This window comes from Sapajus apella, unplaced genomic scaffold, assembly GCF_009761245.1.
Source record: "Sapajus apella isolate SASKATOON/1434 unplaced genomic scaffold, GSC_monkey_1.0 scaffold78, whole genome shotgun sequence".
NCBI lineage: Eukaryota > Metazoa > Chordata > Mammalia > Primates > Cebidae > Sapajus > Sapajus apella.
This window is the reverse complement of record NW_022437018.1, coordinates 5866467-5891208: the sequence shown is the minus strand read 5'-3', so window position 1 is coordinate 5891208 and position 24742 is coordinate 5866467.

Below are 24742 nucleotides of genomic sequence, written 5' to 3'. Positions count from 1 at the left end.
CAGCTAATTTTTGTATTTTTAGTAGAGATGAGATTTCACCATGTTGTCCAGGCCGGTCTCAAACTCCTGACCTCAAGTGATCCACCCACCTTGGCCTTCCAAAGCACTGGGATTACAGGTGTGAGCCACCAAGCCCGGCCACAAGCTTTGATGTGTGGAGAAACTGAGCCTCAAAGACTCTAAACATTAATTTACCGAAGTCCACACACAATCTATTTGGTCTTCAGGCTTTATCATATCACCGACTATACTGGTGAAAAGCTTAAAATAAGGAATAACACAGATCTCTCTTGATTTAGGTATTTTCTCTGTCCCAGAAAAATTTGAATTAAGTGAAAATTTGAATTATAAAGCCTACCTTTGGCATTATCTTACGATAGAAAATTGAAGCTGCATTCAATACTAAACCATGATTTTTAAAAACCACTTTTTTGAAACATAAAATTGTCCTTGAGACAGAAACTCCTATACAACTATCCTTTCCTCTATGCAGATTTCTCAAGTTACTTAAGAAAAGCTAAAAATTTCCATGATTAACTAGCACTACCTCAAATATACTTCCAATGAACGTTCATTGGGACAGAAATAGAATGAGGGTCTTAAAATGCTCCAGAAAGAGACCAGGAGAGGTAACTTCCTTAGAGACTATGTGGTAAGGTGCTTTCTGAATTTCACACAGGGAGGTCGACAGGGAAACAAACCACAAGGGGCCCAAGCCATCCCGACACTGGGAGTTTACTGCGCAAATGGTTCTTTCTCCCTGAGTGCCCTGTCCTGAGTGCCCTGTCCTAACTGCCCTCTGATCCTCCAGACCCCTGGGGTTCTGCTACAGTTTGGATATTTGTTCCCTCCAAATCTCATATTGAAATTTGATCCACAATGTTGGAAGTGGGGCCGGGTGGAAGGTGTTTGTGTCATGCAGACAGATCCCTCATGGAGTTTGTGCCACTCCCACAGCAATTAATGAGTTCTCATTCCATTAGATCCACAAGAGCTGATTGTTTAAAAGAGCCTGGCACCTCTCTCTCTCTCTCTCTCTCTCTCTCTCTCTGTTTTCTCTCTCACCATGTGATGTCTGCTCCCCTTTGCCATGAGTGGAAGCAGCCTGAGTTCTTTCCCAGATGGGAATGCTGGCACCATGCTGCTTCTACAGCCTGTAGAACTATGAGCCAAATTAACTTTTCTTTACAGATTGCCCAATCGCAGATATTCCTCGACAGCAATGCAAACAGACTAAGGCAGTTCTACCCCCATCCTTCATTCTAGCTCTCCGTTAGGTGCACTCTCCCTTTTTCAGGGCTGTTTCTCAGAGAAGACTGCCAGAGCCAGCTGTGACCTTTGCACTGGGGACACTCCCTCAGCTCTCATCTAGTCCCTTCATCTGGGCCTGAAACCTCACAGGGCAGAGGACTGTGCAACTTCCCTTGGCACAGAGATGGGATTCCTGCTTCTCTCTCATCCACAGATTTCAATCTCCCAACTTGTGATTTCCCAATCATTGTTGGTATCACAACAGCCTCTGGGATGACTTGCTGTATCGGATAGCAGCTCAGCTCTAACAAAGAGGGAAACAGTGCAGAGTGAAAAGGCCTGGGATTGGTACGACAGCTCCCCAGCTCCCTGGTGGTTAGTGGAGCCAGCCTAGACTATAATTATAAAAATAACAATAACAAATATTTATTTAGCATATGCTATGTGCCAGGCACTGTTCTAAACAATTTATTTACATATTTTATCTTAGTTAACTCTCTCAATCTCCCCCCGAAGTAGGTATTATTACTGTCCCTAATTTACAGATATAGAAAGTGAGACTCTGAATGTTTAAGGAACTTGATGGCAAAAAAAATAGGGAAGTCTGAATTTGAACCGAGACCAAGGTCTTAACCTGCATTCTGCTTCTACAATGAATTGCCCCATAAGTTAAGATCTTTTTAAAGGTCATGAGTCCTTAAATATAATCAAAACAAAATACTTAAAAATATTGGCCAGGCGCAGTGGCTTCCAGCACTTTGGAAGGCCGAGGCTGGTGGATCACCTGAGGTCAGAAATTCGAGACCACTCTAACCAATATGGTGAAACCCCATCTCTACTAAAAATACAAAAATTAGCCAGGTGTGATGGCAGGCACCTGTGGTCCCAGCTAGTCAGGAGGCTGAAACAGGAGAATTGCTTGAATCTGGGAGACGAAGGCTGCAGTGAGCTGAGATTGTGCCACTGTACTCCAGCCTGGGTGACGGAGCAAGACTTTCTCTCAAAAAAATAAATAAATAAATAATAATAATAATAATAATAATAATATTGTACTAGAAAACCTAGATTCCAGAATCATTAGTAATTTGCCAGGTTTCTCTTTTTGTTACACATATATATAAATGTTGCTTTTACTGAACCATTTAGAGACATCGCGACTCTTCCCATCATGCCTAAATACTTCAGTCTACATCTCTTAAAAGAAAAAAAGCATTCTCCTACATAACCACATACCATATTATGTCCAAGAAAATTAACAATAATTCCTGAATAGCATTCATAATTACTCAACAGTCACTTTCAAGATTTTGTTGAAACATTTTGTTAAAATGAAGATCTAATCAAGGTTTATGCAGTGCTATTCTGTTATGTCTCTAATCTTTTTTAATTTCTTTTTTAAGACATTGACTTCTTAGTGGGGAAAAACCCAGACCCCATTGTCTTATAGAATGTTCTATATTCTGAATTTGAACACTTTCTAGCAATATCAGTGAACTTATTTTATATCATCTTTTTTCCTGTAAATTAGAAGTTAGATCAGGACTAGAAGCACAGTTAGATTCTGGTTAAACTTTTTTTTTTTATTATTGTATCCATGATGTTATATACTTTGTATTTTGTCACATTAAGAGAAATATATCAGATTGTCCTATTGTTAGTGATGAGAATTTTGATCACTCAGTAAAGATAGAGACCACAAGATGCTTCCATTTTAAAAGCACATTTTCCCCTTAGCAATGAGCATGAATGTGGGTTGATACCTTTGTATCATGCAAACATCCTGTTTGACAAACTTTTCACTTGACAGTTTAAGCAGCCATTGATAATTCGTGACACTAATAAAGTATTTTTTTAAGGGCTGCAAAATAGTGACTTTCTATTTCTACACATATCAAATGTATAAGCTGGCATTTTCCCTTAAAGGAGAGCTTTCCCTATGTAGCTGAAAGAATTCCATTTGACCCAGCAATCCCATTACTGGGTATATAGCCAAAGGATTATAAATGGTTCTACTACAAGGACACATGCACACAAATGTTCATTGCAGCACAGTTTATAATAGCAAAGACCTGGAACCAACCCAAATGCCCATCGATGATAGACTGGACAGGGAAAATGTGGCACATATACACCACGGAGTATTATGCAGCCATCCAAAACAATGAGTTCCTGTCCTTTGTAGGGACATGGATGAACCTGGAAACCATCATTCTCAGCAAACTGACACAAGAGCAGAAAATCAAACACCACATGTTCTCACCCATAGGCAGGTGTTGAACAATGAGAACACATGGACACAGGGAGGGGAGCATCACACACTGGGGTCTCTTGGGAGGAAATAGGGGAGGGACAGTGGGGGGTGGGGAGTTGGGGAGAGATAGCATGGGGAGAAATGCCAGATATAGGTGATGAGGAGGAAGCACTGCCACGTGTGTACCTATGCAACAATCTTGCATGTTCTTCACATGTACCCCAAAACCTAAAATGCAATAAAAAACTTAAAAATTTTAAAAAAAGAAAAATGAATGCAGAATACTATTATAAAGGTTATAGTTCACTAGGAAAAGTAAAAATAAATGTGAATAACATGAAAAAAAAAAAAAAAAGAATTCTTGGTCCTCCTAAAAAGGCAGGGCAAATACTTAATACTTCCCTTCTTGATATGGTTTGGCTATGTCTCCACCCAAATCTCATCTTGAATTGAAAACCTCGTAATCCCCTTATGTCGCAGGAGGGACCCTGCGGGAAGTGACTGGATCATAGAAGCAGTTTCCCCCATACTGTTCTCCTGATAGTGAGTTCTCACAGATCTGATGGTTTTATAAATGTCTGTCATTTCCCCTGCCTGCACTCACCTCTCCTTGCTGCCACCCTGTGAACAAGGTGCCTGCTTCTGCTTTGCCTTCCATCAAAATTGCAAGTTTCCTGAGGCTTCCTTGGCCATGAGAAACTGTGAATCAATTAAACCTCTTTTCTTTATAAACTGTCTAGTCTCAGGTATTTCTTTATAGCAGCATGAGAATGGACTAATACCCTTCTGATGGTCAATTTTAGAGTAAAACATTACTGTAATAGCATCTGCAATAGTAGCAAGTAAGTCCTCCCTCTCTCTTCTTCTCTTTCTATAATCAGTCACAGTCATTTTTCTTTTTTATGTTTAAATAGTCCCCCAATGTGGCCAATAAGAGCATTGTCATATTGGCTTGAATATTCTTTTGACACATCCCCATTAGTCTTTGAGCATTTCCCTGACTTTCTTGCCCAACAAGATGTCCCAGTTCATTTAGTACTTTTACTGCCTTCAGACTAGAATCAGTTACTTCTTTGGGGAGCCCTGAAGAATCAGTATTTCTTATATTTCTAAAACAAAAATATAATGAAATGTCCCAAAAGCATCCCATAACAACTAACATCTTTAATGAGGTATAGTAAAATATTTGCCAGTTCATTAATTAAGATCCTAGTTGGATTTTCACTATCAAGAATAAATGTTTAAAGTAATAGATTTTATCTTCATTAAAATTATGGCTCCCTGGCCGGGCGCGGTGGCTCAAGCCTGTAATCCCAGCACTTTGGGAGGCCGAGGCGGGTGGATCACGAGGTCAAGAGATCGAGACCATCCTGGTCAACATGGTGAAACCCCGTCTCTACTAAAAATACGAAACATTAGCTGGGCATGGTCGTGCGTGCCTGTAATCCCAGCTCCTCAGGAGGCTGAGGCAGGAGAATTGCCTGAACCCAGGAGGCGGAGGTTGCGGTGAGCCAAGATCGCGTCATTGCACTCCAGCCTGGGTAACAAGAGTGAAACTCCATCTCAAAAAAAAAAAAAAAAAAAAAAATTATGGCTCCCTAAGGAGTCAAAGAAATGATGGATGACTGAGGCCAGAACTTAAGAAATTTGATCCTTGTAATGAAGAGCCAGGCTCAGTTCCTAACTTCATGGGCAACCAAAACACAGAATCTTTACTTAGTCTTTTTTTTTTTCTTCGTTTTCTTTTCTTTCTTTCTTTCTTTTTTTTTTTTTTTTTTTTTTTTTTTTTTTGAGACAGAGGCTTGCTCACCACCCTCGTCACCCAGGCTGGAATGCAGTGGCACGATCTTGGCTCACTGCAACCTCTGCCTCCCAAGTAGCTGGAACCTTCAAGCAATTCTCCTGCGTCAGCCTCCCAAGTAGCTGGAACTACAGGCATCCACCACCATGCCCAGCTAATTTTTGTATTTTTAGTAGAGATGGGGTTTCGCCATATCGGCCAGACTGGTCTTGAACTCCTGGCCTTAGGTGATCCACCCACGTTGGCCTCCCAAAGTGCTGGGATAACAGGTATTAGCCACTGTGGCTGGCTGAATCTTACTTAATCTGACAGTCTTTCCCGGAAGACATACAAACAAAATTTATTAGCCTGTTAGTGTTCTTTGCTGTCACTACTGTTAAATCATGACATATTAATCACATCAACATTCCTAGTTCCTAAGAGGATTTTGCTCTAACTATACTCCGTGCCCAACATATGAGTAATATAAAAACAAAGCAGGTCACATGAACCAGAAATTTCCCCTTTTGCACACACAAAAAAAATATAGAACACTTTCATAAATGCCAAGAAATTTCCAAGGAGCCAAAATCCACCATGCTCCTCTAAAAAATATTACACTTGATACCTTAGAACCAAGTTCACTTTTACATTCTTAGAAAGTATTAATTATGTGAATAAACTAAATTACTCTAGAGTATAGTCAGGAAGTCATTGAGCTTTGTTTAAATGTAGGTTTGAATGCCAGCTCTAAACCTTATGAAGTCTGTGACCCTGGGTGAGTTATTAAATTTCTCTGTGCCTCAGCATCCTCATTTATTAAGAGGGTTGCTGTGGAAGTTGAGCAAGATAACTCATTAAAGTGCATATAGTGAAGTCTGGAGAATAAATGCTCAATAAGGGTTAGCTATTTCATTACTGGCTTTTCTGTGTTAGGTGTAATGCCTACAATTATCAATGGCACCTGCATTAGTCAGATTAGGCAAAATGACACTTCAGTGACAAATTAATCCAAAATCTCACAGGCTTAAACACATAAAAGTTATTTCTCACTCAAACAAAGGCAACTATGGGTTCTGGTAACTCTCCAATGTGGTGAGTCAACAACTGTACTTGTAACTACTATTTCTCTCTCTCTCTCTCTCTCTCTCTCTCTCTCTCTCTCTCTCCCCCCGTCTCTCCCTCTCCCCTCTCTTCTCCCTCCCTCCCTCCCCCCCCCGTCTCTCCCTTTCTCCCTCTCTCTTTCTCTCTCTCTCCCTCCCTCTCTCTCTCCCTTTCTCTCTCCCTCTCTCTTTCTCCTCTCTTTCTCCCTCTTTCTCATCCCCTCCCTCCTACCCTCTCTCTTTCAGCTTTGATGTTACTAATATAACCAAACTAAAATAAATGCATGGAACATCTTGAGTCCTTTTGACCTGATGTTTAATCATTATGTTGTATAGATTCATTTCCTACAGAAATTAAAGTCAAAATAAAAACTTTTTAATTGCAATGGTGCAAAAATTGACTATTTCCAGCTACAATTCTCAAATCCTTGAAAAATAAATGCTCCACAAGAATATATTGTTTTCATGAGAAAAGATCTCATTATTCTTTTTTTCAGATTGAGGTATAATTAGCAAATAAAAATAAAGATTACATATACTGAAGATGTACAATGTGACGTTTTGATATGCACATACATTGTGAAATGATTACCACAATCAAGCTAATTAACATATCCATCATCTCACATAACTACCTTTTGTGACTATGTGTGGTTAAAAAAAACTTAATATCTACTCTCAACAAATGTCAGGTGTACAATACAGTATTAACTATAGTTACCATGCTGTACATTAGATCTCTGGAACTATTCATTCTGCATAACTGAAACTTTGTATCCTTTGACCATCATTTTTTTCTTGATGTTATTGTAAATGGGATTGTTTTCTTAATTTATTTTCAGACATGTTGTTGTTAGTATATAAAAATGCTGCCGATTTCTGTATGTTGATTTTTGTATTCTACAACTTTTCTGAATTCAAAGAAAGAAGCAGCCCAAAATCTAGGCTTTGAAAGGTTTTGGTAGTTAGAGAAATGGTGGGGTAAGAAGATGGACACTCCAGAGTAAAGAGACATAAAGGAAAGCAAAACCAATCTGAAAACCACAAAAACCCTGTCTATGTTCTCTGAACGAGGAATCAATGTGTTGCTTTAATGGGTGCAAGGAAAAGGTAAGCTAGCTTTTCTCAACCAAAAGAACCATGTCCTGGTCTTATAGTTACAAGTGAAGAAATACAGACCCTACCCTCAAGAAATTTAAGATGTAAAGATACATGATCTGATCAAAGGAATAATGAAAACTACTGGGATGGGCATTGTAGCTGATGCCACAGTTGGGCCTCATTCATAGAGAGTGTTAAATGCCAGAGTGAAGATTTTATTATTTATTCTGTAAGCAGGGAGGGGCCGTTAGAAGTTTTTAAGACTGGAATAAAGTGACTATATCTCAGTTTTGTAAGGGAAAGTGTGGTGACAGAAGAATAATGGAAAGAAGTTTAGAAGCAGGTCACTTCGTTATTGCAATGTGTCCAACAGGGAGTGATGAAGATCTGCAGTAGGAGCAATGACCATAGGAGTAGTTGGGGAAAGAAAAGATGGATTTGATGTCAGATTTTTGGAAGCTGGTTGTAAATATAAGGCTGTGAGAGAAAAATTTAAGAAATCTGGTCAGTTGATGGCATCTATGACTTTGGGAAACAGAGCAAGGTACTATGTAAGACAGACGCTGATCCAAGAAGGGAAACGTGGAATTCAAATCCCAGGTCTGGCATATACTACTTATTAGATCTTGAACAAGTTACTCAGCTTCCATGTGCATCTGAGGGTTAAATAAGCTAGTGAAAACAAAGAGTTTAGCAAAATGCCTCCATCACAGCAAGAGGTCAGTCATGTTAGCAATGTTTATTATTACTATTATCGTTATCATTAGCATCATCATCGTTATCATGGAGTTGCCTAAAAGACAGTTGGAAACCAGTGCCCAGGAGAAAGATGAGGATTTGAGACAGATATTCTCAGTCACATAAAGATAATAGTTGAGTGTAATAAGAGAGGGAAAATGGCCAAAGAATAGGGGTCGTCTGGGGAGAGGGCTGAGGTCACAGCCTTCATTTAAGGGATGAATAGAAAAATAGGCATGAATGAAGACTCTCTAGGAGGCACAACAAGTCATTCATCCCCTGGCTCATGATCACTGCATGACTTACCAGACATTTCCAGGCACAGGGAGCCAACATCTTTGGATGCACACCTTCTCTTCATAGTTACATGCCCCCAATGCCAAAGCCCAAAGATTGTTTATTTTACATTTAAAATTTCAAAGCTCGGGACTATTCTTCATGAATCATAATGTCACAGGAAATTTTTCAATTGTCTCATCTAATCTATTTAGGATATTTTTTCAGGTAAAGTGAGGTCCCAACATACACAGCTAAGATTTCAGTTAATGGCTTAATGGACTTAAGCTCTCAAATATAGCGCTGCTTATAGGAGTATGTCTTATGGTTTAGGAATATGGTAATGCATTAAAGGATTTTCTATTTCCATCTTGATTTAGGTTTGGTGTGAGACTACTGCTTCTCAAGGAGAATGTGTATTATTCAGTTTCTCAACCTCAGCGCTATTATTGATGTTTCGAGCTGAGCTGAGCACCTTTTTTTTTTTTTTTATGAAGGGGCTGTTATCTTATTGTAGAATGTTCACAGCATCCCCTCTACCCTCTACATGCAAGTAGAAATACCACCAACCCAGTTGTGACAACAAAAACCGTCAACAGACATTACCACATGTCCCTCTGAGGGCAAAATTGCCCCAGATTGAGAACTATTGCTGTAACTAATTAAAAGTTACTTTTTTTCATTAAGAAGTGATGAACTCACTCAAAGTTCCAGAATTTAAAATACATGCATGGATTAATAAAATTGAAGCATGTATTCTTTTGGCTAGTTATCCTGGAAGGAATTTATCTGTCCTCCCTTCAGGAAAAAAGGAGTTTTCATGGTTGAGTATCTAAATCATATGAGCCATTTTATTAAATACCTATTTCAGTGACTCAATTAAGGTCCCAGTAAAATACTACAAATTATTTTTAATCATATAACTAAAAATAAAATACTACTTTGGTAAATAAGACAATAAAGTAACATTTATTTGTTGACATGCTGCCAAATAGGTATTACATTTAAATATCCAAAACCTGGGTTTTCTAATTCCTCTACTGTGTTTCCCCAAATGTGTTTCATAAAGTCCTCATCCCAAGAGATACTAAGAAACATTCTGTGAGATAAGGGTTCTACAGTCAAGAGGTTTTGAAAACGGTGGGTTAAAGAATTTTCTTTTTCACACAACTCATCGGAGACTTTACTACATTTATGAGCAGTGTAAATCTCTGAGAAGCACATACAAGGTGACTTGCTGATGTTTGTTTGTTTGCAGAGTTTTTCAAGCATTTAATGTTTCTCAAAATACGTTTTGTGAAACACTGTGCTACCCCTCGCCGCCTTACTAGCCTCCAGTCACACTGACTGAGCTCTGGATCTGCAAAGACTACATGATATGAAACCTAAGATGGCTCAATGCCAAGCACAGGCCCGCAGATCAACTGCTGACGATTTAGAAGCACAGTACTGCATAGTTTCTTTCTCTCCTGTAGGCAATAAATTTACATTCTACCAGAAACTGCTGTTACGTCTGACAGTATCCATTGGGTTTTTTAATGATAAACGATGGCCCTGGTCTTGCTAATTTAAACAAGAAAGAGAGGTTTATTGGAAATATTCTGGGCAGTTCAGAGTTGTAAAGGAATAACCAAACACGACAGCCATAGGAAGGACAGGAGGCAGGGCCACTGCAGGCACCTGTAGAGCAGAAATTCAGGGACGGTTGCTTTGGCTCCAACCACCAGGTGGCCCACTCTATACATCTTCTAACTGAACATAAAGTTTCAAACTTCAAAAAGACAATGTTGATTGGCTTAGTTTGGGTCAGATGTCTACCACCCATCCCACTCCCTAAAGGTCGTGGGTGAAGTCCCACGATTGGCAATCCCACCAGAATGACCGAGTGGAGGAGGAACAATACCTCCAAAACACAAATGCTAGAAAGAAAGAAAAAAACGATGTACTTCACACTTACTCAGCGTAACAAGTAGACCTGTGCCTTGGTTCATTCCACTGTTTCTCCTCCTTCTAGTCAGTTCTTTACATTTCTTGCACGCCACGTTGGAGCATTTCTGATGGCCAGGTTTTCTTCTTCAATCACCTTCAACACCCGTAACAGCCTGCCTTTCAAACAGTGCATAGAGGATCTTGGGAGGTTAAGTCCTTAGACTAGCAAACCTGGCTTGTTGATTAATGACTTTCAAGAAAGAATCATTTAGTCTAATTATCAACTAAATACATTCATTCTTAGCAGCCACTCAAAGCACGAGGGCAGAAAATGCAAGGCAATGTGAGAAGGAGGAAAAGGCAGGGTTTAAAGACAAATGTAACAAATCAATTCATTCTGACCTCCAAATGACCCAAGTAAAGGAATTTAGTTAAGCATCTACCTTTTCCCCATCCCTGAGTCTATTGACCATAAGTTTTTCTTAGTAATTCAAAATCCTTTTGATAATTATCAATTTCTATGTAAACAGAGGGGGAGTCTGTTCTGTAATCCTTTTTTTTTTTTTTTTTTTTTTTTTTTTTTTTTTTTTTTTTTTTTTTTGAGAACGAGTCTTGCTCTGTTGCCCAGGCTAGGGTGCAGGGCTCACCCAACCTACGCCTCCCAGGTTCAGGCGATTCTCCTGCCTCAGTCTCCTGAGTAACTGGAATCAGGTGTGTGCCAACACACCTGGCTATTAGTAAAGATAGGGTTTCACCATGTTGGCCAGGCTAGTCTTGAACTCCTGACCTCAGGTGATCCACCCACCTCAGCCTCCCAAAGTGCTGGGATTACAGACGTGAGCCGCCACGCCCAGCCTATAATAATGCTTTTTGATTGCACACAAAGATTGCATCCTTGCCTCTGGTATAATTCCTTCTACCTGAAAAAACTTTTTTTGGGCCCGAGTATTTTTAAGTATTTATCATAACCACACCCTTCCTTGCTAAGCAGAAATGCTACATGGAAGTCATATTATTGGCCAAGTTTTACTTTGATTAATTAATATTAATAAAATTAAAATTAATATTTTTGAGCCTGTTTAAAAAATTTTATTAGCAAATGCTGATTTGGGCTTAATTATTTGTCTCTTTGTTGTAGCAAAAGTTTCAATTTTACAAGAAAAGATAAAGAAAAGCATGATTTCTAACCAAGTTTTACTACTGCATTTATTTTTATGAAATATTGCTTTTTAGTAATGTAATCTGTATTCTGGGGCAAAAGTAAGTAAAAGAAGTTTTACATTTTTTTATTTACTTACACAATTTATTACATAGAAAACCAAAATTCAAGAAAGAAATCATATTGCTTGAGAAAGGTCAAAACGCTGGGGACAATGACATGCAACACATCTTATACTTATTCCAAAGAAAATCTTTTACTTAATAGTCAAACTCTACAGAAGACATCAATAGAACAGTCACACACCCAAATAGTGGCAAAAGCATGCTACCTATGTGCTGCTATTTCAGTTTTCAGCTATTTCTTTTTCTGAAAACAAGGGGCTTTGTGCTCTTTAAGGAAAGGGGATCCATGAAAGGAACATTCGCCTTCTCTGTGTTCAGTCCTGGAGAAGGGGAGAGTTGCTGTCTGCGAACACACTCAACACACTCACCACCATTGATTCAAACGCTTGAGAGAGAGAAGAGGATATAAAGTAGAAATTAAAACTCGGCCTACTCCCCAACACCACTGATAATGCCTCAAACACACATGAATCTGTTGAGTAGTATCTGAAGACAAGACTTGTAGCAGGTGTTTATCTTTGAAACATATTTAGATAGATTTGTTTTTTAATCTACTTTAAAATGTGTACTGAATAAACCTTAAATAGCAAATCTCAAAATAGAAAGAGAGGTCATTTACATCTAAGGAAATTGAATCAGTTAATTAGAGCTAAAAAATTATAGCTCTGGGTATGCATTTTAATTTGGCTGGCTGTCAGGGCATTGTTATCCTGAGCAATTACAAAACAAACTCATATATACAGTAAGTCAACGTCTGGGGGGGGGGTTCTACAGGTTGAATGACTATTAATAAAAGTCTTCCTTTTTATCCTTGACTGTCCTCTGGCTATCCCAACAGAATATCAAATTAAAGGCAATTTTTTTTTCTGGTACTTAACAAACATCATGTAGTTTTGGCAATGATGAAATCCACAATACTTGAGAATAACAGTTGGGTCTGCCAGTAGGGGGAGTTCGAGCCAAGTTTAGCAATAGAGAGCTGCAGAAATGGGAATTTATGGGAGGATTCTAGGAGAAATGGGCTTGCAAATAGTATAACAAAATGAAGAGTAAAGCCAAAGTATTGATGGCAGGACTTCTGTTGGTGCAATGGCATGGACCTGATTGTCCACAGAGAAACATCGGCAGCCAGTAGAAATGGCAGTAGAGTGTGGGCACAAGAGATTCCATTTAATGTGTGTATCATAATTTATTTAACCCTTTATTTCCATACACACCCCCTTTTTGTTAGTTTGATTTCTGTTTTTGTTTTGTCTTGCTAGCACGCATCATGCTGGGATGGCTGTCCAAAATAAGAATTTCAGTTGATAAGTAGGTTACTCATTTCTCCCATAAACCTATATTTTATAAGCCCTAGAACCCCTTGGCCTATGACCCCACATATTACAGTATCTGATTAACCCTTGCAGATCTTCATAAGGATCTTTTGTTAACCAAATTGTCTAAGTTTCACTTTAAGTAATACTCATGCAGTATTTTTCCCTAATTCATTAACTATAGTTCCCTTTCCCTTACATACACTTGAATTTCAGTCCCATTTTCAAAAAAAAAAAAAAATTTCCCCTTTCCCTTTACCAGATATCAGATCCTTGTATTTGCAAGAGTGGCCTTCAAAATTCTATACCAGCTTTTCTCCAATAAACAACAGGTCTTGGTCTCTTAAAATAGTATTGTACATGAGGGAAGATGAGAATTATGCCAAATGCTACTGTTGCAAACACTTTTTTTGCATAATTGAGAAAACAGTTTTTAAAAATTGAGACTTTTTGAAGTGATGTGATATTTATTCATCTTTAGTCAAGTCATAGACAGAAGCCCTTTAGAAGTAATGGCTTGGAGCCTCCAAAAATCCAAGGTTCAAATTCTAGTTTTGTATGTACTAACCAGGTGATTCTGGAAGAGTTACCTTAACTCTCTAAGTCCATGTCTTTTTAAAATGGATAAATAGTAATGACTTTTCAGAGTTGTTTGAAAGAAAGAGACAACATATGTCTCCAGCAGTGCCCAATAAATGACTGCTATTCTTAATAAAATGGTAGCTGAAGCCCATGATCTTCATAAATGTAGATTCCCAACTCCTTCTATGAAAAGGAGTCTAGACAAACAGATTCCTGTTGTAAAACACATCACAGGTCTTTTCTACAAAGGGTTAGACTGCCAGAATTAAACGCTACATCATCCAGTCACTTCTGTACTCTGAGTATACAGAAAGATGGCTTCAGCCATGCCTCCCTGCTGGATATCTGAACAACTTCTGTCTAAATGCACTAAACACTAGGCTGGGGAGAGCACAATATGTATGTACTAGGTCTAGAGATAGAACAAAGGCTGAGAAGATAAATGAGAAAGAACACAATGAACCAACAGAACGATCAATCCTGAAAGAATTATTTCTGTAGTCCTTGTATTACAGAAATAATACAAAGAAAAAAAACACTGTTTTAATCCTAATGGGTATCCACAGAGAAATTAGGACACACACACACACAGGCTTCTGAAAAAAAAACAATCAGAGAACAACAACAAATTCTGTAGAGGAATTGAGGTTATTCAATTCTGTTAAAAATGTACCTGGGTATAATTTACAGTATTTAGGTGATGACTACCCTAAAAGCCCTGATTTGACCACTGTGTGATCCGTGCATGTAACAAAACTGCACTTGTACCTTACAAATTTATACCAAAAAAAAAAAAATGTACCTAATCTGAAAGACATAGTCAGGGTTATTTTCCAGAATTCAAAACAAAAATACTGAAGTAAAGATATGAAGGATCAATCCATAAGGTCCATATCTGGATAACAAGAGTTACAGGATGAGAGAGCAGACACCATGGAGGCTGCACAGAAAGAAAGGTCTAGTCTTCAGATTAAAAAGGCCCACCAGGAGCCACAAGTTAATAAATGAAAGACCCACACTCAGACATCCCAAAGATTAAAATGATAAAGACATAAAAAGAATTGTACAGGTGTCCATTAAAGGATTACCTCCAAAGAATGAGAATCCATTGGTATCAGACTGTCTATGAGCAACACTAGATGCTAGAAAACAATAAGAAAGGTTGCTGAAGTTCTAAGGAAAATTATTTTGAACGTATAATTCTATATTAAACTATCCATCACATATGAGTACCAAATAGACACTTCCAGACATGCAAGAACTCAGACTCAAAGCCTCCCTTCTGTGGACCCATTCAAAATACAGTCACATGAGGACATTACAACAAAACACACACAAAAAGATATAAAAGTCAGAATAGAAAAGGGGCAGAGCAAGATGGCTCCATTAATCATCCTCTGCCCAAAGAACACCAATTTAGCAACTATTGGCCAGGCACCATGGCTCATGGATCCCAGCACTTTGGGAGTCCTCGGCAGGCAGATCACTTGAGACCAGAAGTTCAAGACCCACCTGGCCAACATGGTGAAACCCCATGTCTACTAAAAATGCAAAAATTAGCCAGGCATGTTAGCACATGCCTATAATCCCAGCTACTCAAGAGGCTGAGGCAGGAGAATCGCTTCAACCCGCATAGTGGAGGTTGCAGTAAGCTGAGATCATGAAGCTGCACTCCAGCCTGGGTGATGAAGTGAGACTCTGTTTCTAAATAAATAAATACATAAGAATTTATTTTAAAAAAAAAAACTCCAACCTGTTGATCTGTTGCCTACAAGAAATGCTTCACCTATAAAGATACACATAAATTGAAAAATTGAAAATAAAGGGATGGAAAAAGATATTCCATGCCAACAGAAACCAAGAAAGAGCAGGAGTAGTTATATCAGACAAAATAGATTTTAAGACAAAAACTATAAGAGACAAAGAAGCTTACTATATAATGATAAAGAGATTAATTCAGCAAGAGGATACAACAATTTTAAATACATATGCAGCCAAATGCGCATATGTATTGTGCACTGGAGTATCCAGATACATAAAGCAAAAAGAGAGAGAGACTCCAATACAATAATTGCTGGAGACTTCAACACCCCAATTTCAGCATTCAGCAGATTTTCAGGCAAAATCAACAAAGAAACATCAGACTTAATCTGTACTATGGAGCAAATGGATCTAATAGATACATATAGAACATTTCATCCAACAGCGGCAGAATATGAATTGTTTTCCTTAGCACACGGATTATTGTCCAGAATAGACAATATATTAGGTCACAAAACAAGTCTTAAAACATTCTAAAAAACTGAAAAACTATCAAGCACCTTCTCTGACCACAATGGAATAAAACTTGAAATTAATAACAAGAAGAATTTTAGAAACAATACAAATACATAGAAATTATACAACATGCACCTGAATGACCACTGGCCCAAGGAAGAAATTAAGAAGGAAATTGAAAAAACATTTTGAAACTTAATCAAACACAACATACCAAACTCTATGGAATACCATGAAAGTAGTACTTGCAAGAAAGTTTACAGCTATTAGTACCTACATCAAAAAAGGAAAAAAAACAAAACAAAACAAAAAAACAACATAACAATGCATCTTAAAGGATAAGAAAAGCAAGAGCAAATCAAACCAAAAATTAGTAGAAGAAAAAACAATAGGAGCCTGACCAAGATAGCCAACTAGAAACAGCTAGTGTGCACCACTTTCACAGAGAAAAATATAGAGGGTGAGTAAATATAGCACCTTCAACTGAAACATCAGGAACACACATTGGGATTCACCAAGAAAACAACTCAACCCATGGAGAACAGAGAAAAGCAAGGCAGGACAACACCCACCCAGGAGTGACACAGAGCCAGGGGAGCCTCCCCTGCCCAGAAAAGTAGTGAATGAGTGAGCAGCCCTGGGGACCCATGCTTCTCCCAAGGATATTTGCAACCCTCAAGTCAAGAGATCCCCTTGTGAACCCACTCCACCTGGTCCTGTAGCCCAACACGCAGAACTATGTGGAGTTTCAGCAGAGCAGCCATTGGAAACTTTAGATACCTGGACTTCCCAGCAAAAGTAGCTGCAATTCCAGAAAAGCAGGGAGTTAGACTCCTGTATTTACTTATAAGAAAGGGGCTGAATCCAGGGGGTTGAGCAGCAATAGTCTGCACATCCTACTTCCATCACACCTTGCAGAATAAGAACCACTGTCTTGGAACTCCAGCAAGTCACTGGTAGCAGCATTACACCTCCTTGAGATGAAACTCCAAGAGGGAAAGGTGGGCCACCATCTTTGCTGTTAGCAGCATTATGCCTCCCTGAGATGGAACTCCCAGAGGGAGATGTGGGCTACCATCTTTGCTGTTAGGGTCCCTGACTCCACTTCTCCCTAATGAACAGGACCTTCAGACTGTGGTCACCAGCCACCCTTGCCAGTGTTCTGGGCCTCCTTGATATGGAGCTTCCAGGGGGAAGGACAGGCCCCCACCTTTGCTGTTTCATAGCCTTAGCCATTGGCAACCCTGAGAAGGATGGAATTAAAGCAAACAGCTTGGAAAACATATTTCAAGATATTATCCATAAAAATTTTTCCAACCTTTCAAGACAAACGAACAGCCAACTTCAGGAAAGACATAGTCTCTGCAAGATTCTACACAAGAAGATCATCCCCAAGACACATAATCATCATATTTTCCAAGGTCAAAATAAAAGAAAGAATGTTAAAGCCAGTTAGAAAAGGCAGGTCACCTATAATGGGAACCCTACTGAGCTAAAAACAGACTTCTCAGTATAACCCTACAAGCCAGAAGAGATTAGGAGCCTATATTCAATATTCTTAAAGAAAAAAATTTCAACCAAGGATTTTATATCCAGCCAAACTAAGCTTCCTCAGCAAAAGAGAAATAATATTTGTTTTCAAATAAGCAAATGCTGAGGGATTTTGTTACCACCAGACCTGCCTTACAAGATATTTTGAAAGGGGCACTAAATATGGAAAGGAATTGCCAACCACTAAAAAAACACACTTAAATACATAGACACTATAAGGCAACCATACATACAAGCCAGCATAATAACTAGCTAACAACACAATTACAGGATCAAATCCACTTATATCAATACTAATCTTGAAGGTTAATTGGCTAAACACACCATTTCAAAAGCACAGAATGACAAGCTATATAAAAAAGCAAGACCCATGATATACTGTCTTCAAAAGAATCCATCTCACAGTCAGTGCTACCCATAGGCTCAATATAAAAAGATGGAGAAAAATCTACCAAGCAAATGGAAATCAGAAAAAGAAGCAGAGGTTGCAATCCTAATTTCAGACAAAACAGACTTTAAACCAACAAAAATCAAAAAAGACAAAGAAGGGCATTACATAATGGTATAGAGTTCAATTCAATAAGAAAACCTAACTATCCTAAATATATATGCACCAAACACAAGAGCACTCAGATTCATAAAGCAAGTTCTTAGAGACCTACAAGAGACTTAGTCTCCCACACAATAATAATGGGGGACCTCAACACACCCCTGACAGTATTAGACAGATCAATGAAGCAGAAAATTTAAAAAGATAATCAGGAAATTAGACTTTAAACCAACGAAGATCAAAAGAGACGAAGAAGGACATTACATAATGGTAAAAGGATCAATGCATCAAGAAGAGCTAACGATCCTAAATATATACCCACCCAATACAGGAGCACCCAGATACATAAGGCAAGTTCTTAATGACTTACAAAGAGACTTAGACTCCCACACAATAATAGTGGGAGACTTTAACACCCCATTGTCAATATTAGACAGATCAAGCAGATAGAAAATTAAGACGGATATCCAGGACTTGAACTCAGACCTGGACCAAGCAAACCTAATAGACATTTACAGAACTCTCCACCCCAAATCCACAGAATATACATTCTTCTCAGCACCACATCACACCTACTCTAAAATTGACCACATAATTGCGAGTAAGTCACTCCTCAGCAAATGCAAAAGACAAACAGTCTCTCAGACCACGGTACAATCAAGTTAGAACTCAGAATTCAAAAACTAACCCAGAACCGCACAGCTTCATGGAAACTGAACAACTTCCTCTTGAATGTTGACTGGATAAACAACGAAATGAAGACAGAAATAAAGATGTTCTTCGAAACCAACGAGAATGAAGACACAACATATCAGAATCTCTGGGACACATTTAAAGCGGTCTCTAGAGGAAAATATATAGCAATAAGTGCCCACATGAGAAGCAAAGAGAGATCAAAAATTGACACCCTATCATCAAAACTGAAAGAGCTAGAGGGGCAAGATCAAAAAAACTCAAAGTCTAGCAGAAGACAAGAAATAGCTAAGATCAGAGCAGAACTGAAGGAGATAGAGACACAAAAAACCCTTCAAAAAATCAATAAATCCAGGAGCTGGTTTTTTGAAAAGATCAACAAAATAGGCAGACCACTAGCCAGATTAATAAAAAAGAAAAGAGAGAATAACCAAATTGATGCAATAAAATACGAGAAAGGGGATATCACCACAGATTCCACAGAAATTCAAACCATCATCAGAGATTATTACAAACAACTCTATGCACATAAACTAGTAAACCTGGAAGAAATGGATAAATTCCTGGACACTTGCCACCTCCCAAGCCTAAACCAGGAAGAAGCCGAAACCCTGAACAGACCCATAACAAGGTCTGAAGTTGAGGCAGCAATCGAGAGCTTACCACCCAAAAAAGCCCAGGTCCAGAGGGGTTCACAGCTGAATTCTACCAGACATACAAAGAGGAGCTGATACCATTTCTTCTGAAACTATTCCAAACAATACAAAAAGAGGGAATTCTTCCCAAATCATTTTATGACACCAACATCATCCTGATTCCAAAACCCGGCAGAGACTCAACAAGAAAAGAAAACTTCAGGCCAATATCCATGATGAACATAGATGCAAAAATCTTCAATAAAATACTGACAAGCCGATTGTAACAGCACATCAAAAAGCTTCTCCACCATGATTAAGTAGGCTTCATCCCAGGGATGCAAGGCTGGTTCAACATATGCAAGTCTATAAACGTAATTCACCACATAAACAGAACCAAAGACAAAAACCACATGATTATCTCAATGGATGCAGAGAAGGCCTTTGACAAAATTCAACAGCCCTTTATGCTAAAAATACTCAATAAGCTAGGTATTGACACAACGTATCTCAAAATAATAAAAGCTATTTATGACAAACCAACAGCCAATATCATACTGAATGGGCAAAAACTGGAAGCATTCCCCTTGAAATGTGGCACCAGACAAGGATGGCCTCTCTCACCACTCCTATTCAATATAGTACTAGAAGTTCTAGCCAGAGCAATCAGGCAAGAAAAAGAAATAAAGGGCATTCAAATAGGAAAGGAGGAAGTCAAATTGTCTCTATTTGCAGATGACATGATTGTATATCTAGAAGACCCCATCGTCTCAGCCCCAAATCTCCTGAAACTGATAAGCAAGTTCAGCAAAGTCTCAGGATACAAAATCAATGTGCAAAAATCACATGCATTCCTATACACCAATAACAGACTTAAAGAGAGCCAAATCAAGAACAAACTTCCATTCACAATTGCCACAAAGAGAATAAAATACCTAGGAATACAACTAACAAGGAATGTAAAGGACCTCTTCAAGGAGAACTACAAGCCACTGCTCAACGAAATAAGAGAGGACACAAACAGATGGAGAAACATTCCATGTTCATGGTTAGGAAGAATCAATATCGTGAAAATGGCCATACTGCCCAAAGTAATTTACAGATTCAATGCTATCCCCATCAAGCTACCAATGACCTTCTTCACAGAACTGGAAAAAACCACCTTAAACTTCATATGGAACCAAAAGAGAGCCCGCATAGCCAAGTCAATTCTAAGCAAAAAGAACAAAGCGGGGGGCATCACACTACCAGACTTCAAACTATACTACAAGGCTACAGTAATCAAAACAGCATGGTACTGGTACCAAAACAGAGATATAGACCAATGGAACAGAATAGAGGTCTTGGAGGCAACACAACATATCTACAACCATCTGATCTTTGACAAACCAGACAAAAACAAGCAATGGGGAAAGGATTCCCTGTTCAATAAATGGTGTTGGGAAAGCTGGCTAGCCATGTGCAGAAAGCAGAAACTGGACCCCTTCCTGACACCTTACACTAAAATTAACTCCAGATGGATTAAAGACTTAAACATAAGACCTAACACCATAAAAACCCTAGAAGAAAATCTAGGCAAAACCATTCAGGACATAGGTGTAGGCAAGGACTTCATGACCAAAACACCAAAAGCATTGACAACAAAAGCCAAAATAGACAAATGGGACCTAATCAAACTCCACAGCTTCTGCACAGCAAAAGAAACAGTCATTAGAGCAAATCGGCAACCAACAGAATGGGAAAAAGTTTTTGCAGTTTACCCATCTGACAAAGGGCTGATATCCAGAATTTACAAAGAACTAAAACAGATTTACAAGAAAAAAACTAACAAGCCCATTCAAAAGTGGGCAAAGGATATGAACAGACACTTTACAAAAGAAGACATACATGAGGTCAACAAACATGTGAAAAAATGCTCATCATCACTGGTCATCAGAGAAATGCAAATCAAAGCTACATTGAGATACCATCTCACGCCAGTTAGAATGGCGATCATTAAAAAATCTGGAGACAACAGATGCTGGAGAGGATGTGGAGAAATAGGAACACTTTTGCACTGTTGGTGGGAGTGTAAATTAGTTCAACCATGGTGGAAGACAGTGTGGCGATTCCTCAAGGACATAGAAATAGAAAAACCATTTGACCCAGCAATCCCATTACTGGGTATATATCCAAAGGATTATAAATTGTTCTACTATAAGGACACATGCACACGAATGTTCATTGCAGCACTGTTTACAATAGCAAAGACCTGGAACCAACCCAAATGCCCATCGACGGTAGACTGGACAGGGAAAATGTGGCACATATACACCATGGAATATTATGCAGCCATCAAAAACGATGAGTTTGTGTCCTTTGTAGGGACATGGATGAACCCGGAAACCATCATTCTCAGCAAACTGACAGAAGAGCAGAAGATCAAATACCGCATGTTCTCACTCATAGGTGGGTGTTGAACAATGAGAACACATGGACACAGGGAGGGAAGCACTACACGCTGGGGTCAGTTGGGGGGAAATAGGGGAGGGAGGGTGGGGGTTGGGGAGCTGGGGAAAGATAGCAGGGGGAGAGATGCCAGATGTAGGTGATGGGGAGGAAGGCAGCAAATCACACTGCCACGTGTGTACCTATGCAACAATCTTGCATGTTCTTCACATGTACCCCAAAACCTGAAATGCAGTAAAATAAATAAATGGGGAAAAAAAAAAAAAGATAATCAGGGCCTAAACTCTACATTGAACCAAATGGATCTGATAGACCACTACAGGACTCTCCACCCAAAAACAACAGAATATACATTCCTCTTATACCTGACAACAAAACCTGGCAGAAACAAAACGAAAAAAGAAAATTTTAGGACATGGCACATAGTCAAAAATCGACCACACAATCAAAGGTAAAAAAAAATCCTCGGCAAATACAAAAGAACTGAAATTATGCCAAACACGCTTTCAGACCACAGCACAATAAAAATAAAAAATTGGACTAAAAAAATGGCTCAAAAGTATGCAATTACACGGAAATTAAATGACCTGCACCAAAATGACTTTGAGGTAAATAATGAAATTAAGGCAGAAATCAAGAAGGTCTTTGAAACTAATGAGAACAAAGATACAACATACCAGAATCTCTGGGACACAGTTAAAGCACTGTTAAAAGGTAAATTTATAGCACTAAATGCCCATATCAAAAACTTACAAAAATCTCAAATTAACAACCTACCATCAACTAAAAGAACTAGAAAACCAAGAGCAAACCAACCCCAAAGCTAGTAGAAAGACAAGAAATGACCAAAATCAGAGCTGAACTAAAGGAGATTGAGACACAAAAATAAATTCAAAAACTCAACAAATCAAGAAGTCGTTTTTTTCCCAAACAAATTAATAAGATAAATAGGCCACTAGCTAGACTAAGACAGAAGAAAAGAGGGAAGATCCAAATAAACCCAATCAGAAATGACAAACGCAATGTTATCACTGACACCACAGAAATACAATCATCAGAGACTACTATGAACACTTCTATGCACACAAACTAGAACACCGAAAAGAGATGAATAAATTCCTGAACACATAAACTCTTCTAAGACTGAGTCAGGAAAAAATTTATTCCCTGAACAGACCAATAATGAGTCCCAAATTGAATCAATAATAAATAGCCTACCAACCAAAAAAAAAAGCCCAGGATCAGATGGATTCACAGACAAAGTCTACCAGGTTTACAAGGACAAGCTGGTACTATTCCCACTGAAACTATTCCAAAAAATTGAGGAGAAATGACTGTTCCCTAGCTCATTCTATAAGGCCAGCATAATCCTGATACTGAAACCCGGTGGAGACACAACAACAATAAAAACTTCAGGGCAATATCTTTGATTAACATTGATGCAAAAATCCTCAACAAAACACTGGCAAACCAAATTCAGCAGCACATCAAAAGCTAATCCACTATAATCAAGTAGGTTTTATCCTTACTATGAAAGGTTGGTTCAACATAAACAAATCTATAAATGTGCTTCATCACATAAACAGAACTAAAGACAAAAACCACATGATTATCTGAATAGATGCAGAAAAGGCTTTTGCTAAAATTCAGTACCGCTTTGTGTTAAAAACTCTCGGTAAACTAGGTATTGAAGGAACATACCTCAAAATAATAAGAGCCATCTATGACAAACCCACAGCCAACATCATACTAAATGGGCAAAAGCTGGAAGTATTCCCCTTGAAAACCAGCACAAGACAAGAATGTCCTGTGTCACCACCATATTCAACTTAGTATTGGATGTCCTGACCAGAGTAATCAGGCAAGAGAAAGAAAGAAAGCGTATCCAAATAAAAAGAGAGGAAGTCAAACTCTCTCTCCTCACAAATGATATGATTCAATACCTAAAAAGCCCCATAGTCTTGGCCCAAAAGCTCCTTTCAGCTGATAAACAACTTCAGCAAACAGGATACAAAATTAATGTACGAAAAGTACTGGCATTCCCATACACCAACAACGGCCAAGCTGAAAGCCAAATCATGAATGCAATCCCATTCACAATTGCCACAAAAAGAATAAAGCTTACCAGGGAAATACAGCTTATCAGGTAAATGAAAGATCTCTACAATGAAAATTATGAAACACTGCTCAAAGAAGTCAGAGATGACACAAACAAATGGAAAACATTCCATGCTCATAGACAGGAAAAATCAGTATCATTAAAATGGCCATACTGTCCAAAGCAATTTACAGATTCAGTGCTACTTCTGTCAAACTACCAACCACATTATTCACAGAAGTAGAAAAAAACTATTTTAAAATTCATATGGGGCCAGGCACGGTGGCTCACGCCTATAATCCCAGCACTTTGGGAGGCCGAGGCGAGCGGATCACGAGGTCAGGAGTTTGAGAGCAGCATGGCCAACATAGAGAAACCCCATCTCTACTAAAAATACAAAAATTAGTCAGGTGTGGTGGCCGGCCCCTGTAACCCCAGCTACTTGGAGGCTGACACAGGAGAATCGCTTGAACCCAGGAGGTAGAGGTTGCAGTGAACCGAGATCACGCCATGGCCCTCCAGCCTGGGCAACAAGAGCAAGACTCCATCTCAAAAAGAAAAGAAAAAATCATATGGAACCAAAAAATAGCCTGACTAGCCAACACAATCTTAACCAAAAACAACAAAGCTGGAGGCATCTTGGTACCCAATTTCAAACTATACTGAAGGGCTACAGTAACAAAACCAGTATAATATTGGTAACAGACACATAGACCATTGAAATAGAATAGAGAGCCCAGAAATAAGACCACACACCTACAACCATCTGATCTTCAACAAAGCTGACAAAAACTATGAGGAAAGGACTCCCTATTCAATAAATAGTGGTGGGATAATGGGTTAGCCATATGCAGAAGATTGAAATTGGACCCCTTCCTT